Source organism: Nannospalax galili, unplaced genomic scaffold (assembly GCF_000622305.1).
Source record: "Nannospalax galili isolate Female #2095 unplaced genomic scaffold, S.galili_v1.0 scaffold205, whole genome shotgun sequence".
In the NCBI taxonomy this organism is placed as follows: domain Eukaryota; kingdom Metazoa; phylum Chordata; class Mammalia; order Rodentia; family Spalacidae; genus Nannospalax; species Nannospalax galili.
The window spans coordinates 3,290,568-3,307,084 of NW_008353921.1; the positions used below are offsets into that span (position 1 = coordinate 3,290,568).

General features: G+C 46.6%; 1 protein-coding gene across 4 annotated transcripts in view; it reads left to right on the forward strand.

Moving 5' to 3' along the window:
• Pkig (cAMP-dependent protein kinase inhibitor gamma) overlaps nucleotides 1-16,517 on the forward strand; it is an 83,641-nt gene that overhangs the window by 41,911 nt on the left and 25,213 nt on the right. For 2 of the 4 annotated variants that reach the window (XM_008851015.3, XM_008851013.3), the window contains exon 2: nucleotides 13,832-13,900. The gene's annotated coding sequence lies outside the window, so the exon portion shown is untranslated. Of the gene's footprint in view, nucleotides 1-5,704; nucleotides 5,846-13,831; nucleotides 13,901-16,517 lie in introns of those variants that run through there. The other 2 variants (XM_017802697.2, XM_008851017.3) reach the window with 2 other exon arrangements.

Here is a 16,517-nt window from a genome sequence, read left to right on the forward strand (position 1 = left end):
TAACCACGAAATCATCTCTCTAGTCCCAAGATGTACTTAAAAAAATAAGCATGCCTTTGTTTTGTCACAAATCTGGATCTTGTTCTCTCTCTCTCTCTCTCTCTCTCTCTCTCTCTCTCTCTCTCTCATCCCTCTCTCCCTCTCTCCCTCTCTCCCTTTCCCTCTCCCTCTCCCTCTCTCTCCCTCTCTCTCCCTCTCTCTCCCTCTCTCCTCTCTCTCCTCTCTCTCTGTTTAGGTGCTATTTATTGAGCTTCTGATTCTGTACCCAGAACTGTTTGGGGCCTTTGAAATAGATATATCAGAGAAGCAGAGAGACAAGTTGTTGACCTCATGGAGCTCACAGTCTGGTAGGGAAACACACGGCAGGTATTAAAATAGCAGCTGGGGGAAGTGGTGCCGTGAGAGCAGTGCAGCATGGACCTAATGTGTCTCTGAGACAAGGTCTCCCCAGGAAAGTGGCATTTAATGTGAGATCTGATAACCAAGACCAGAGGGCAGGGCTGATCAAAGGTGCAGTGATCGATGAGACCCTCAAGCCTCTAAGTCTTCCTACTGTTGGAGATCCAGGCTATCTATGCAGCTTCAAGAAAGCCTCTCCCTCCTCTGGGAGGAGACTCGGAGCCCTTCTCAGCTGAAGAGTGGACTGGGGAGGTGGCATGGTCAGGTGCTTACCGTCAGTGTGAGGACCAGTGTTCAGACCCTCAGAAATCACAAAAAGAGCCAGATGTGGTGGCATGTGCATGCCTAGTGACAGCAGGGACACAGGTGAACCCCGAAAGGCCAGGGGCTGGCTAGCTTGGCCTGCATGTCAAGCAAATACACTGCACATGTCTTTGTGCCTTTTGTGGGACTGACTGCTCTGGTCCCCAGATGATTCACATTTCTGATTCTGAAACGTTTTGTCCTTGTTTGGAGGGGTGGGGAGGCTGTACACTAGGATGCTCTCTGGTTGTTTCTGAGTACTGGGATGATAGGTGGTTTTCTGCTTTTTCTCCTATTCTCCTATAATTTCCTTTTTAATTAAAATTACAGGCAGTTATAATTGGCAAAGTAATGGTAAAAATAACAAAATCTACTTTCATTTGTAAATCTCATTCAGCATGCTTCCTGGTTGTCTTGGAAAAGCAGACTTTGGTAACTTTATGGCATAATGAATGAGTTTGAAATGTCACACCTGCAGCCTGCCTTTGACAGGGTGAAGGGTGATTGCATTTCATGGCAGCTGTTTGCGTTAAGAAAGCAGAGAGTGGGCTGCAGAGATGGCTCAGTGATTAAGAGCACTACTGCTCTTCTGGAGGACTCAAATTCTATTCCCAGCACCCATTTCAAGCAACTCACAATCTCCTGTAACTCCAGCTCCAGAGCATCTGGTGTCTCTGGACTCTTTGGGCACCTGCATTCACATGCACCTACCCACACACAGACACACAATCAAAAAATAAGACAAAAGCTGGGTGTGGTGGCACACACCTTTCATCCCAATACTTGGGAGGCAGAAGCAGACGAATTTGTGAGATTGAGGCCAGCCGGTCTACATAGAGTCCAGGCCAGCTGGGGCTGCAGGGAGACCCTGTCTCAAAAAGATTTTTTAAAAAGTCTTAAGAGAAAATGCATAGTGGTGACCAAAATCTATTCATCCACACTGCAGTCCTGTCAAGTGATAACTGGTGCCTTCTGTGGTGGCTCAAGCCTGTAGTCTCAGTGTTTGGGATGCTGAGGTAGGATGATTGCCACAGGTTTGCAGCCAGCCTGGGCTACAGAGTGAGATCCAGTCTAAAAATCACAGTAATAGCAATAACAACAACAACAACCCCCCACACACACACCTCATAAGAAAACCCATCAAAACTCAACCAACTACTTGCTGACCAGAGGACCCAGCTGATCTGTGTGGGTGGAGGTAACAGCACGCCTCCCTCATAGGACCTTGTGGGAAATCAGTGAGGTGATCTATGCAGAACACGTAGACTGTTACTTGGCATGTGGTAAACACCTAATAAAAGTTTTTGTTTATGGGTTTTTTATGTTAATAAATGTCTCATAATCTATACAAAATGTTACTCAATTAGAAGCAGTTCTTTTCCTTGAGAAACTCAGATTGTAGCAAAGGAGTATGAAAGACCTACTCCAGGGGCTGGAGAGATGGCTCAGCGGTTAAGAGCACTGACTGCGCTTGCAGAGGACCCGGGTTCAATTCCCAGCACCCACATGGTGGCTACGAACTGTTCTTAACTCCAGTTCCAGGGGACTCCAACACCCTCTTCTGACTGCCGAGGCATTGCATGACATGGGTGCACTCACATACATGGGGGCAATACACTCATTCACATAAAAATAATAAAAAAAAATTTTTTTAAAAAAGACCTACTCCAAAGTAGAGAAGCCACCAAAGGGAAAAGGCTGAGGGAGCCTAAGGAAGTTCAGTGGAGGGAAGAGCCTGTGCAGCCCGGGGAGGGGTGGAGTAAATGCAGCTTTACTCTCTTTAGAGAGGTCTGTACCCATAAGCAGCCAGTTTCTCCCCCCCCCCGCCTCCTCACATGGAGCCCATGCTGCTCTCTGTGGGCGGCGGTGTGAGATATGAGGGCATTAGGGGTCCAGGCTTGGCCCTGGAGAGCCCTGAGGTGGAGCACAGCCCCTGTCTCTTCCTCCCTGGGCCTTTGAACAGCTAACCCAGGCCATCCCTTACCCACTGCCATGGCTGTGTTATATGGCTACTCAGAGCCCTTGTACCTGATCACTGTGAGGATTACATGAAGTGACATTTTATAGAGCTTGGCGGTGTGTGGCCCTAGTCTACATCTGTCTCCACTATTATCAGCTGTGATACAAAACAAGTATGCTGGTGGATGTTGCTTGGTGTCGTTAGGGTTCTCTCTTCATGCATTCAGTCACACAGATGGAGAGTCATTGCATCTGCAAGGCAAGTGTGACAAATTGCACGTCCAGGAAATGATGTTGTTCTGTGAATGAGCTCCTATTATTTTTGTTCAAATAACAAAACTTCATTTGAAGCCCAGAGGGTGATGCCAGTAAAGGCACCCTTCCCAAGAACCCAGCCTCATTTCCTGACACACTTGCACTTGTGAGCAATGGTCAACTCTCCAGCCCCTCTGGGCTGGGTTGCCACAGAGAAGTACCGGGCAGCTCTCAGAGGGCCTTTATGTATGGTATGACTCAGCCTAACATTCTGGAGAAACACACAGTCTTTCTTCCACTTCCCTATGCTTTTGACTTTATTACCTTGTCATGTTACCATCCTTATCACATTCCCAGGGCAGGGAATTGTGAAACTGAGTCAGAATTAGAAAATCATGTCTTTACCATTAAAACATTGCAATTACAACTTAGTTTTCCAAATATTTTTGAACTTACAGTATGTGTCAGTCACTTAATCCACACGGAACCTAGTAGAGCAGAAGCTGGGAGATGGCCTAGTTGATAAAGTTACTGACATGCAAGCCTGAGGACTTGAGTTGGGATTCCCAACACCCTTATAAAGGCTAGGGGTGGCAGCATGCGTGTGTAATCCCAGTGTCGATGGGGGGGGGGTGTCCCTAGAGTCCATTGGCCAGGCAGCCTAGCTGAATGGATTAGCTCCAGGCTTAATAAAATAGAGAGAGTGATTGAGGAAGACAGTCACATGGACATCTAGTCTCCACAGTCTCCACACACACATGCACACATATGGATGAACACCTGCATGCTCATGTGCACACACCTACACAAACATGTATTCACACATACAGCAGACACAAATAGCTGTATGGGGGAAATGCTGTTATGAGTCTCATCCTACAGCTAAGCACAGACCACTTGTCTAGGTCATCCACAATGAGAAGAAGGCAGGTACTGGGAGGACCCCACATCTCTCCCAGGTGTTTAAATTTGTCCCTGTAGTGTTTTCAGGCTGGTATGTTTTATTTGCCACAGTTCACCAACTTGTTCAAAAGCCTTGTGACTGGCAAACATCCTTCCAATAAGAGCCTGTTTGCTTGGGTCCTGATAAACATCAAAGTTTTCTGAGAGCTAATTAAAATTCTTACTAAGCCCCAAAGGGCCGCAGCGCCCCCCGCCCCCCCCCCCCCCCCCCCCCCCCCGCCTTATAAAGGCCTGTTATGTCCAGTAGAGCTCCTGTCCTAACTTCCTGACCCATAGAAGTAGCATGTACACAAATCCGCTCCGCTCCTTTAGGGAAAGGCAGTTAAAGCCCCCCAGTATTTTGGTAGCAGAGCCAATAAGCATTGTATCTGACCTGCTGACTTGAAGTGTTTCCCTTGCCAAGCTGGGTGGGTATACATTTGGAGAAATAGCATTAGCATGTGTGGCATTTGTGCTGAGCTATCTAGGAGTGAAAAGCCTCAGTTTCTAGTTCTGGCCCTTTCGTTTTAAGCTTTGTGACTTTAGGCACATCACAGAACTTCTCTGTTTCATTCTCCCATTGAGGAGACTAATAACGCAACCCTGGCTACCTAATTCTCCTAGGGGTATTATGAGAGTCAGGTGAGATGCTGTACAACCTGAAAGCTGACATCTGTTCAGTGCTTTATCTACACTATGTCAGTTCCCTTACAAGTGTCACTTCTTAGGATGCAAAAACGAAGACACCACTATCCCACTTTACAGTTAGGAAAAATGAAGCTGAGAGAAAAGTCGTGTAGGGTGCAGATCCACATCTCTGTCTCCTGAACAGTGCTTGGGGTCACACGTAGGTCTTCTTGCTGCCCATCATAGGCAAGGTCTTCTCTGTGGAGTGTGCTGTGGATGCAACATTCTTGTTGTCTGGTCTAACCAGTGCTTGTAGGTCCCTAGGGACCATTGGATTCTCTTACTTGTTTATCTTATCTAGTAGTTTATGTTGTCTCCCTTCATGTCCCCTGGGGTTCCTTCAGTGAACTCTGGATTTTCTCCCAGAGAAATGTTTTAGCACCATTAGAAAGGGGCCTACAGGAACCTGCAGAGCCAGGCATCTTAGGCACAGTTCTTCCCTGATCAGGGGCGGCTGTTAGCCTCAAGTCAAATGCTCCAGGATATATGTGGTGATAAACTTTACAGTCACCCGAGTCTGTGGGTTTTCAGGAGGGAAGGGCACCTATGCTGAAACCAAAACTGGACAGAGAAGGGCTTCCTTAAAGCTGTTCATATCATTGAAGGCAGGGCTAAGACTTGAACCCAGTTCCCCAGTCAGACCAGTGCCGTTTCCCATCCTTTCCTATGGGTGTACCGTCACTCTATGCAAGTACAAGCACTCCATGGCTAGGAAACTATGGAGAAATGAAACAGCTTGGAGGATTGGGCAGAAGGAAAGATAGAGGAGGTATCCCACCTAATTAGCATATTATACACCAAAGAAGTGAATGGAAACAACAGAGAAAACAGACAGCCACAGTCTTCCCCAGTAAAAGAACAGAGGGATTAATGTCAGGATCCCTGGCTAGTGACTACATAGGAAGCCCTTTGTCACTGGAGCTGCAGTGCTGAAAATTGAAGGAAGGATGTTAGGCAAATGTGACAGGCCTGGGATACAGTTACAGCTGCCTGGCTCATTGTCTGAGGGAAACAGATCCCTCCGGTGGACAGAGAGGTGGAAACTGAGCAAGTGAGTTGAGTGGCTGACATCATCAGGCTGAGCACTGGATTACAACAAATGGGGACTTACTTGGCCAGAGATGTGGGAAACACCCACTAAAACCTCGAAGTGCTTTTCATTTAGGAGACACGGGGAGCGAGAAGGGGCAAGAGACAGCCTGCCTGCATCTTGGTCTAGACTGCTCATCTTGAATACTGGCTTAATTCTACCTTCCCTCCTGACCCCAGGACCTCTGCCTTTGGAGGAAACGTGGCTCCCGTGAGTACAGCCATCCTGCCTCCACTGCCCACCCTGGAGAGGAACAGAGCTCTCTGGAGAGCTTGCTTCCAGCCTGTTGGTCACAAAGGAACTATTTTTACATTACGATATATGGGAGCTTGCTTCAAAAATTACAGCTTTCTCTGAAACTGTCTAGGGCCAGAGTGGGAGCCTCGTTCTCACAGGCCGGCAGGCTCTAGCCCAGCACTGGTGGAGTTTCCCACTCAGCTTTGAGTCTCCAGAGCCCTCCTTGTGCCAAATACAGGTTTAAAAATGACGAGGAAGAAATCTGACTAGAAGTTAGTACCTGTAAAACTTATTTATTTATTTTTCTGATTACAAAGGTAGTAGAAAAAGTTTTACAAATTCTGGAAAGAAATATCTCAAAAATGTAAAATTCATGTTAATTTTTTTTTTTTTTTTCTTTGTGTTTTTTTTTTTTTTTTTTTAAAAAAAACAACATCTGGGCTTGAACTTGTTATCTAGCCCAGGATAATCTTGAACTCCTAACCTCTTGCTTCTACTTCTCAAGTGCTGGGGTATGTTAAATTTCAGATACAGAATAGGGTAGATTGGAAGTCATGGAACATAGCCTGCAGCAGTTAATGTGAAGAACTCAGGATAGGAAGGAGGGAGATCTTTAACTTTGGCTCTGTGATCTTTTCCTTGCTTCCCTTTTAAAAGTTGCTATTTATTTCTAGAAAATAAACAGACCATATAAGCTCTTGGGCTTCCCTTCTCTTGGTGTCTGTCTTCAGGATTTTAAACAAGGCAAGCCACTGCCCAGAGAGGAAGGGAGGGAGCCCTCGTTGCCTCTAGGTCCCTTGTCTCTGAGCTGAGGTCCTCAGGTGGCTTGAGTTGGTTTGTAGCACGCTGTAGCTCATCCCGTTAGCAGGTTAAATATATTTGAGAGTTACAGTTAAAGAGGAGATAGTTTACTTTTAGAAAACAAAAAGTGGGGACCAGTGTAGCTCATCAGTAGAACTCTTGCCTAGCATGTCCATGGCCTTCGTGGTTTCTATCCTCAGCACCACAAAAAATAAAAACAAAAGCATAACGCCACAGCATTTAGTGGAAGAATCACCTGAGAAGATTGTGTGGCCTTCCTCATTTGTACCTCAGGGAGGTGACAAAATTAGATGATGATGAATCCTCATTCTTTAATGTTTCGAGGCTGACCCTTTTGGCTTTTGTAGCAAAGTACCCTTGGCTGTCAATGTTCAGAATGGCTCAGTGGACAAAGTGTTTGCTGGGTAAACATGAGGATCTGATTTCAGATCCCTAGCTCACATATAAAAGTCAGGTGTGTGGTGGTGTGCACATCTATAACCCCAGAACTGGGGAATGGAGATAGGTCAGATCCCAGGGCTCCCTGACCAGCAGCTTAGCCTAAATGGTGAGCCCCAGTTTCAGCGAGAGTCCCTGCCTTAAAAATAAGGTGGAGCACAATAGAAGCAGACATCTGATATCAGCTTCTGGCTTCCACACATGCACACATGGATGAGTGTCCACCACTCCGTTGCTGATGTGCGCGCACGTGTGTGTGTGTGTGTGTGTGTGTGTGTGTGTGTGTGTGTGTGTGTGTATGCACTCACACTTAAGGAGGCAGGGAGAGAATCAATATTTTTGAAGACCTCTTTCAACCCTCTACATTATAGTAGATGGTCAGAAGGTAAATGATTGACAGAAGGTAAATATTCCCATATTATCCTGAACTCCTTCCTTGAGTTGACTGAACTCCGTTTGCATAATTATTGGCTAACTTCAAGTCCTGCTCTCCTCTAGCCTCCAGCCATCTCTCTTTCTGTGACCTGGTACCCCATGGACAGCCTGGCACACAGATACAGAAGAGATCATTTGATTGTAATATTAAAACCTGACACTCTAGTTTTTAGTTTGGCAAGAAAGAGAGAGAAGCAGAAGGACAAAAATCCCTGTGTGTGCCCTTCCTTTAGTCTAGACCTGCCTGCCACTGCTCCAGGGGAAGGATCCCCAGCCAGGGAACAACCTAGTCCAGGCCCTATTGACTCAAGGGCCCTTTTTTTAAGGCCAGCAGAGACCCTAATCCTCAGGAGGATGTATTGTTTAGAAACTATTTGAAGTAAGGTCAGGGTTAGCACAAGGGTTCTTACAACCTCTTGGCATTTTTTTTTTTTTAAACAAGGTCTCACTGTATAGTCTTGGCTAGCCTGGAACTCACTAACTCACTATGTAGACTGGGATGGCCTTGAACTCAAAGAGGTCTTCCTGCTTCTGCCCTCCAAGTGTTGGGATTAAAGGCATGTACCATCTCTCCTGGTCTCTTGGCATATTTTAAAGCCACAGTCTTCCCTAGTGGCTGTCTCATCTAAGGTGAACTGTGGTTACTATGTAGCAAGCATAGGCCTGAGCTTTCTCCTCTGCCTTGCCCCACCTCTAAGAGCTTGGAACTCTGGGTAACAAAACTGGCTCTTTGTAAGGTGCTAGTGAGGCCATGGTGCTCTGGAAGGCTGAGGCCTGGACTGGGAGGTCCCTATAGGAACTGGTGGCATGCATTACACTTTCCACCCAGGCCTTCCTATGCCAGGTGAGTGTATCGTTAACTTCTTGTTTATGCTGCTCTTCCTGGTACATGCCACCCCGGTGATGAGCTCAGGGCATCTAGGGAGTAGAGGTAGGTTATAGAAGAGATTGCTATATCCCAAACCAGACGTGGCTTTTATATCATCCAGAAATATGTGTCACACAGAGAGCTGGGCATCGCAGATCTACTGACTGCTTTTAATCTTCACAGCAGTGATGTGGGAGGTTTTTCTACCTTACATCAAGAGGCACAGAGACGGGGAGTGTCCAGGTTTTCAGAGTGGCAGGAGATAGAGGTGGAGTGCTGAAGGAGAACTGGCCTAGTTCACTTCCCTGGGGCCCAGTTTCTTTGCTGGAGGAGGAGGATTGTTCCAGCTTTATAAATGCCTTAGGCCCTGTGTGCTTCACTTTATTACCCTGGGTGCCTTCCACCTACCTAGCTGTTTGCACATTCTAGTCTGCTGTCTGGCTGGACTAGTTGGTGTCAATTTTTTTTTTTTTTTTTGGTCTTTTTGAGACAGGGTCTCCCTGTAGCCCCAGCTGACCTGGAACTCACTAAGTAGACCAGGCTGGCCTTGAACTCATAGAGATCCGCCTGCCTCTGCCTCTCAAGTACTGGAACTAAAGGCGTGCACCACCACGCCTGGCATTTCATTGCAGGTGTAAAAGGCCAGTTGAGGTGGGGGGGCGGGATTAAAAGCGTTCACTGTCACACCCGGCTTTGTTGGTGTCTTCAGTCTAGAGTTTTGTGAGAAGTCAGGGAAGAGCTCCGCCCTCCCACTCTTAGCCTTGAGGTCTAGGACAGATCTTCACCCCACCTCCAGAGCTTGCCTCTCTTTAGGTAAAGCTGGGATCACACATGCCTACCCCACAGGGTGGAGGTGAACAGGGTAAGATTCAAATTAATACTTGTAAATTGGCACTAAACTGCATGCACTAAGGGCATGGTGGTTCACACCTGTAATCCTAGCACTGGAGAGGCTAAGGCAGGAGGATTTCCAGTTTGAGGGCAGCTTCAGCTACATAATGAGTTTTAGGCAACTTGGGCTGCAGAATGAGTAGATTCCAGGAACCAGTGGTGGAAGGAAAGAACTGACTCCCAAAAGTTAGCCTCTTACCTCCGCAGTATACCATGGCATGTACATGCAAATAATAATAATAATAATAATAATAATAATAATAATAACAACAACAGCATCAAAAATTAAAACTCTAAAACACACTGCATGCTCAGAGCACTGCCTTATAAGATGTAGGAAGAGAGTGTTAGCAGTGCACACAGGCTCTTGTGTCCATGTGAACTCAAATTTTGAAACCTCCTGTGAGGGACCCTGGAGCTGTCTCCCGTCTCTCTACAAACCCAGCCTAGGGCTGCTTTTTGTGACCCAAACAGCTGATGCTGAACCTCAAGTCAGCCAGGAGTGTGAAGACAGAAAGTAGAAGTGGGTGATATTCTCTGGAGAGTAGTGGGACCTGGCCTGGTAGCCCAAGGAAGAAGCAGGTAGCAGCTGTGTGTGTGATGAGACGTTGAGCCCACATAGTTAACTCAGTTGAGCTAAGGGCCAGGAGTCCTAGGCAGAGGCCCAGGTGGGAAATCTCAAGCATTTACAAACAGGTTATTACCCATGCTCCAAGGCTGAGCTCACTCTCTCCTAGAAGTCCTTCAGCAATGCCTTAAGAGCACTTGGAGCTGTGGTCCTTCAAGGCATGGTTTCTTTGGAGTTGTAGTCAGCTATGACGCCAACAGATTGTGAATTGTAGATTAGGACATATCACTCTTAGGAAGCCAAATGTAAGAGAAATTTCCTAAATGTAAGAGAAACCTTGTTCATGTTTGAAGAAATTTACTGGCTTTGTTTGACGCTTCAGGACTAGGTAATAGACCTTCAGAGCCCAAAAGAAAGGTTGTGTCTTGCAGCTAGTGCATACTGACGTCCCAGTTATGTGTAGAACTTTATAGATGTAGTTGCTGCCATTCTGTAAATGTACATTCAGGACCTTGTATTAAGCACTGGGCTAGAGGAATAGGGTTGGACTTTTCTTTTTCTCCTCCCCCCTCCTTTTTTTAATTTTAAGAGAGGGTCTCACATAGCCCAGCCTGGCTTGAACTCACTAGATAGTGGAAGCTGGTCTTTAACCAATTGATCTTCCTACCTTTTCCTCCCAAGTGCTAGAAATTATCGGAATGTGTTACCAGGCTCTGCTCAAAATTCCATGTGATTCCTTTTTGTTTGTTTGTTTCCTTATGAGATGCTGATGGTGAAACCCAGGACTTTGTTCAAGTTAGGCAAGTGATCTACCACGGAGCTATACCCTGAGCCCTTGACATAGTCCTGGTCTTCAGGAGTTCTCTGTGGATCAGGAAAGACAGGCAGGAGAATGCACAGTTACATGACTGCTCAGTGCTTGCACTTCTCTAGGTTTGAATAAGGCCTGTCAGTCAGTCCTCTCCCCATACACCTCTGCTGATTTTCTCCCTAGACCCAGTGTCATGTGTATTTGTGTATACTGGAGGTGCTTGTGTTCTGCGCTGCAGTCTACTGGACAGACAGAGCTACCATCTGAGTGGGCAGGGGCGGGGCTGGCCTTGAACTCACAGAGGTCCGCCCCTGGGATTAAAGGCGTGTGCCACCTCCATTTGTCCTGCCCTACAGTACACAGGAGTCCTTCTCCTGGTAAAAACCTAGATGTTAGGCCTCCTGCAGAGTGCTGTGGAAGGAATATGAAAGGGGATAAGACTTTTAAAAAATACTTTATTGCCAGGCGTGGTGGCACACATCTTTAGTCCCAGTACTCGGGAAGCAGAGGCAGGTGGATCTCTGAGTTCAAGGCCAGCCTGGTCTACATAGCCAGTTCCAGGCCAGCTGGGGCTACAGGGAGACCTTGTCTCAAAAAGACCAAAAAATTTTTTAAATTATTTTTATTTTTATGAGTGTATTGCCTCCATGTTATGCAAGTGCACCTGTCTTGTGCAATGTTTGCAGAGATCAGAAGAGGGCATTGGATCCCATGGAATTGGAGTTAGCCACCGTGTGGGTGCTGAGAATCAAACCCGGGTCCTCTGCAAGAGCAGCCAGTGCTCTTAACTGCTGAGCCATCTCTCCAGCCCCCAAGACTTTTTAAAGCATCCTTTTAAACTTATTTTATTATGTGTCTGTGTCTGTGTATCTATATACCTTTGTGTATACAGGTGCCCATGGAGGTCAAAGAGAATATCTGATCCCTTGGAGCTAGAGTTAAAGGCTTTTGTGATCCACCTGATGTGGGTGCTAGGATCTGAGCTCTGATCCTCTGACAGAGCAGTAAGTGCTCTTAATTACTGAGCCATCTTTCCAGTCCTGGGGAATAAGATTTTTAAGTTCCTCACAGTCTGATAGAAGAATAGACACTCAAATATATTAGATTCTGTCTCAATAAAATAAAACAAGGCAAAGATGACCAAATGACCCTAAGACCTGTCATCATGTGCCCCAGAAGAGGCCCAGAGGAGCCTGAGAACACAGAGGAACTGTAGCATTGGAGCCACACCTTCAGTTCATGTTGATAACATTTTTATGTGGTCAGTCATTATTCACTGAGCACCTAACATATGCCCAGTACCAGGCAAGGTGATAGGTCGATGGTATAAAAGAAAACAGGTGTGGCCCTCCCCAAATGAGGTTCATCGGGACCAAGAGAAGTGCTAGGACTGCATCAACAGGCTAAGTTATTGATAAAGGAGGGTGCAGGTCAGGGCTTCTTTACCAGGTGGTGTACTTGGGAGGCAAGCAGATATCTTTGAGTTCTAGGCCAGCCTGGTCTACACAGTGAGTTCTAGGCCAGCCAGTGCTACATTACATTTAAAAAAAAAAAAAAAAGAAGAAGAAGAAGAAGATGCTGAGGGGAAGGAGGATTGTGGAGCCAGAAGAAAAACCTGCTTGGGAGAGGGCCACTGGTGTGAGAGGACTGGAGGTGGGAAGCATGTGGAATATTAAGAAGGTGAAAGGAGGCCAGTGTGGCCAAAGCATAGAGAAGGAGAGGAGCGATGAGTGGAGCTCGAGTGTACAGCAGGCCTGAGGATTCGAGGATGAGGCCTAGGATGCGGCCTGCATGGTGGTGGCTGCAATGGGGAATGGATTGCTAGGCAAGTGTGGAACGGAGTGAGGAGCTGCCGTAAAATATGCTTTGTACACCATGTAGAGATGGGAGGTGTCACTGTATCTTACTGAAACCTTTGTTCTCAATGAAAGAAAAGTTAGAGGCAAAGCGTTGCACCAGGGGAGAGCAGAAGACCCTCTGGCACCTGAAAGGGCAGCTCAGCCAGGCAGCTGTCGTCAGGAGCCCACTGGGAACGCTACTGCCTCCCTCTCTTCTAGTTCAGTGCTTCCCCTGCCTCCTTCTGTCTAGAGGATTTGCAAAACATTCCCATTTCTCTTATCTGGGTCCCTGGCCTAATGGGCCACAGAAGCCAGAGTATATGCTGGGAAGAGCTAGCCAGTGCATAGAGATGTGGTTTGAGGCCTTCTCTTCCCAGGAGAGAGCCACTCCCAGGGGTAGGGAGAGAATTTACTTGGGTTTTCTTTCTTTTTTCCTCCCTTCCTCCCTCCCTCTTTCCTGTTTTTGTTTGTTTTGTTTTTTTAGTTCTTTTTATTTTTTAATTATTTTTATTTTATGTGTATGAGTGTATTGCCTGCATGTATGTGAGTACACCCGTGTCGTGCAATGTCGCGGAGGTCAGAAGAGGGCTTCGGATTCCCCTGGAACTGGAGTTATGGATGGTTCATAGCTGCCATGTGAGTGCTGGGAATCGAACCCAGGTCCTCTGCAAGAGCAGTCAGTGCTCTTAACCACTGAGCCATCTCTCCAGCACCCCCTTTCCTTTTTTATGAGACAAGGTCTAACTATGTTATCCTGGTTGGATTGCTATATAGACCAGGCTGGTTGAACTCATAGAGATCCCCTGTCTCTGCCTTCCAAGTGCTGGAATTAAAGGCATGTGCCCCTACAAAGAAAAATAGTAGCTGCATGTGGTGGCACACACCTGTAACCTCAGCACTCCAGAGAGGATTTCCAGGCCAGCCTGGACTATATAGTGAAACCCTGTCTCAAAAGAAAAAAAAAGGGGGCAATAATGTATCCACTTTCACAATAAGCTTTTAAGCAATGGAGGATTAACATTTTCCGTGAGTACTTCATTCTTTGAAAGAGCCGTCTTTCTCAGTGTACTCCACTCCCTTTTAACATTTCTACACAATATATTGCACTGACTGTCCTTTTACTCCTGTGAATGTGTCCATGGTGTAACTGCCTGACTCTTGGGTTGATCAAAGAATGTGCTTATTTACTGTGTGAATAGATACTGTTAACTTGTCTTCCTAAAAGATTGTTTCAGTTTAGCACCAAGAATATGTCTGGCTCTCATCTTTTTTCCTTCTTCTTCCTTAGACCGTCCACACTGATTAATCAAGAGTGAAAATCTGAAGAGATGCAAGCAGAAGAAAGAAATTAAGCTAGGTGGGTAGTCACCACTCCAGGGCCTCGCAAGGTTGCCTAAGTGCCTTTTGTCTTTTTCCTGTGTGAAGAAAGAAAAGAAATGGCTCTAGATGAAGTTAGAGGGGATTTTAGCTGCCTAAAGAAAAGGCAGGTGGTTCTTAGCTGGAGTTACGTACGTCACACAGCAGCTTCACAGGCCTGATTCCATTTGCAGGCAGTTTCTGTGTAGCCTCTGAAAGACAGCTACCTCTGGTGTCTTAATGGGTTTCTTCAGCCGGGTGCTGAAGCACATGGGCTCATACACAGCGGTTCTTAGCAACTTTGGGCATGACACCAACCTTTCTCTTCACCAAGTATTTGTTATAAAGCAGTTTTCACAGAGATCAGGACATGTTAGAGGAATTTTCATTTTAAGATTGTTAGAGTAACCAAAACAAGCAAAACCTAGCTCAAAGAAATGGGCAAGTCCAGCAGTCTGGTGAGGAGAGATGAGGCAGGTCCCTTCCATTTGGAAACAAACTGCAGTTCATGCAGGGAGAATGACCTGCCTAGAGGTCTGGCCGCCTGGGTCAGTGTTCATAGTGTGCTGATATTCAAATGTTCTGGCATAAGTTAGATACTTTAAATCCAAGGTAACATGGTTTTTGGCTTTTTGCCTAAAGCGTCATATCTAAAAACCTTGTGAATTGCTGTCAAGCTAGGAGTACCTTGCCCACAGGCATCTGCTCATCCATGTAGCCACTTGTGGAAATAACTGTGAAGGGTATGAGAGACAAAGGCCATATATGCCCAGATGACCCACACCTACTCAGGTCTTTTCCACAACTAAAATTGTCCAGAGAGGCTGACGAGCTCATTGGATCCATTGCACTTTTACTCCTAAACTAGGGCTGCATGAGAAGGAAGAAAGTGTTGTAGCAAACAGTACAGCTCTGTCTAATGCAGCTCAGTTTCCACTCCTGCCTCACCCAGTAAGCGTTCTTTTTATCTAAGTTAATCCATGTGTACGGAGCAGGTGTGAAGTGGACTCTGGACACCACAGCAGAAGTGGCAGACTTCTGCTCTTACAAGAGCAGTCCTTGCCAGGACGCCTAAGGGTCTGGTCACTGGATAAGTGACTGTTGTCTGTACTAGGTACAGAAGCAGGTGAAGGTGGTCTGGAAAGGAGTGAACCAAAGCAGAGGTGGCAGACCTTGGGGCTTCTGGAGCAGCACAGGGAGGGACTGGAGGCTGGAGAGGGATGGGTATCTCTGAGGATGCTAGGGCATCCATGGGATTGCACAAGGCAGAGGAGGAGTCACAGTTGAGTCTGCTGGTGGCCACAGGTGAGTCTGGGCTTTCCACTGACCATGCTGAGTGGAAAGTCACTGGATGGTTTTCCAAGAGAGGTATGAAGCAGGCTGAGGAAGGCCAACTGGAAAATAGGCTAAGTTGAATTCTCTGCCCTCCCCAGTCTGTTCTTGTCATCTTTCCTCAGCACCTGTGCGCCTCCTGCCTCTGGTGACCTTAATGAGGAAATTGCACAGAGCCTGGGAGAGAGTTATCTCCTTGGAGAGAATGAGGGGCTAGTGGTTGGTGGGTGGGTAGTCATTTTCCAGTAGGTCCACATCTGAGCACCAGCTGCCCCATCCACTAAAGATGGCAAGGGCTACCTTTCTCCTGCCTCACTTAGGAGTTTTTACATGCCTAGGTAGGACTTCCAGAGATATCTTATTTGTCACAGGAATTGTTGAAATCTACCCAGGCCACAGGTCGGTCTTGCAGCCCCTCTCTCCCACGATGTCACCCGTTAGGGAGGAGTGAATAGTGCTGACTGAAGACTAGGTATGTGCTTGGCCAAAGTCACAGTTTAGACCATGTGCCAAGCATTACAATAAGTACTTTAATACTTCTTAATCTTGTTTAGTTTAGTCCTGTGAAGTGCCTACATGCTACAGATGAGGAAACTGAGGCTCAGAGAGGTGGAACAACTTACCAGAGGGACACAGTGAAAGTTGAAGCATCCATCTCTGACCACTGTGTGGAGAGCTTGCCATTCTGCATTCATTCCTGCAAGCCTTTTGGACATGGAAGAGGTCATGGAGAAAGAGAGACAGCTCCTCTGTTCTTTCCCAAACCTTGAAAATTCTTAGCAGGGTCCTTGGTGACTAAAACATGATCTGGAACTGTGCCCTGGGGCCAATATGTCTATTTAGTTTTTTCCTCTCAGACTCTTTCTCCATGTACTTTGAGGGCTACCTTTCTGCCCTATGGTGAGTTGCCTGGCAGCCTGTTGTCTCCTGGGCATTTTTCTTCTTAACCTACAGCCATGCTCCCAGGGAAGGCACTGTTACTCTTGTGAGAACAGCCACTTGCTCAAATCTGGCATGTATACTTCATCTCATGAGAAGTCTTGGCCACACAGACAGCTCCTTTGAGAGGAGCCACTGAAGTAAGTAGAGAGTGAGGTAGGCAGGAATCCAGTTTGGCTGAACAGGAGCTCTAAGGCCTTGGTATGGAAAGGACTGTGTCCATGCTAAGCCATCTAAAGAATCTGCCTGGTAGAGTCAGTGTGGCCAGAGTGTTCATATTACCCAAGGCAGTGTACACATTTAATGCTATCTTTATCAGAATTTCAGTGGCATTTCTCCAGAAAAAA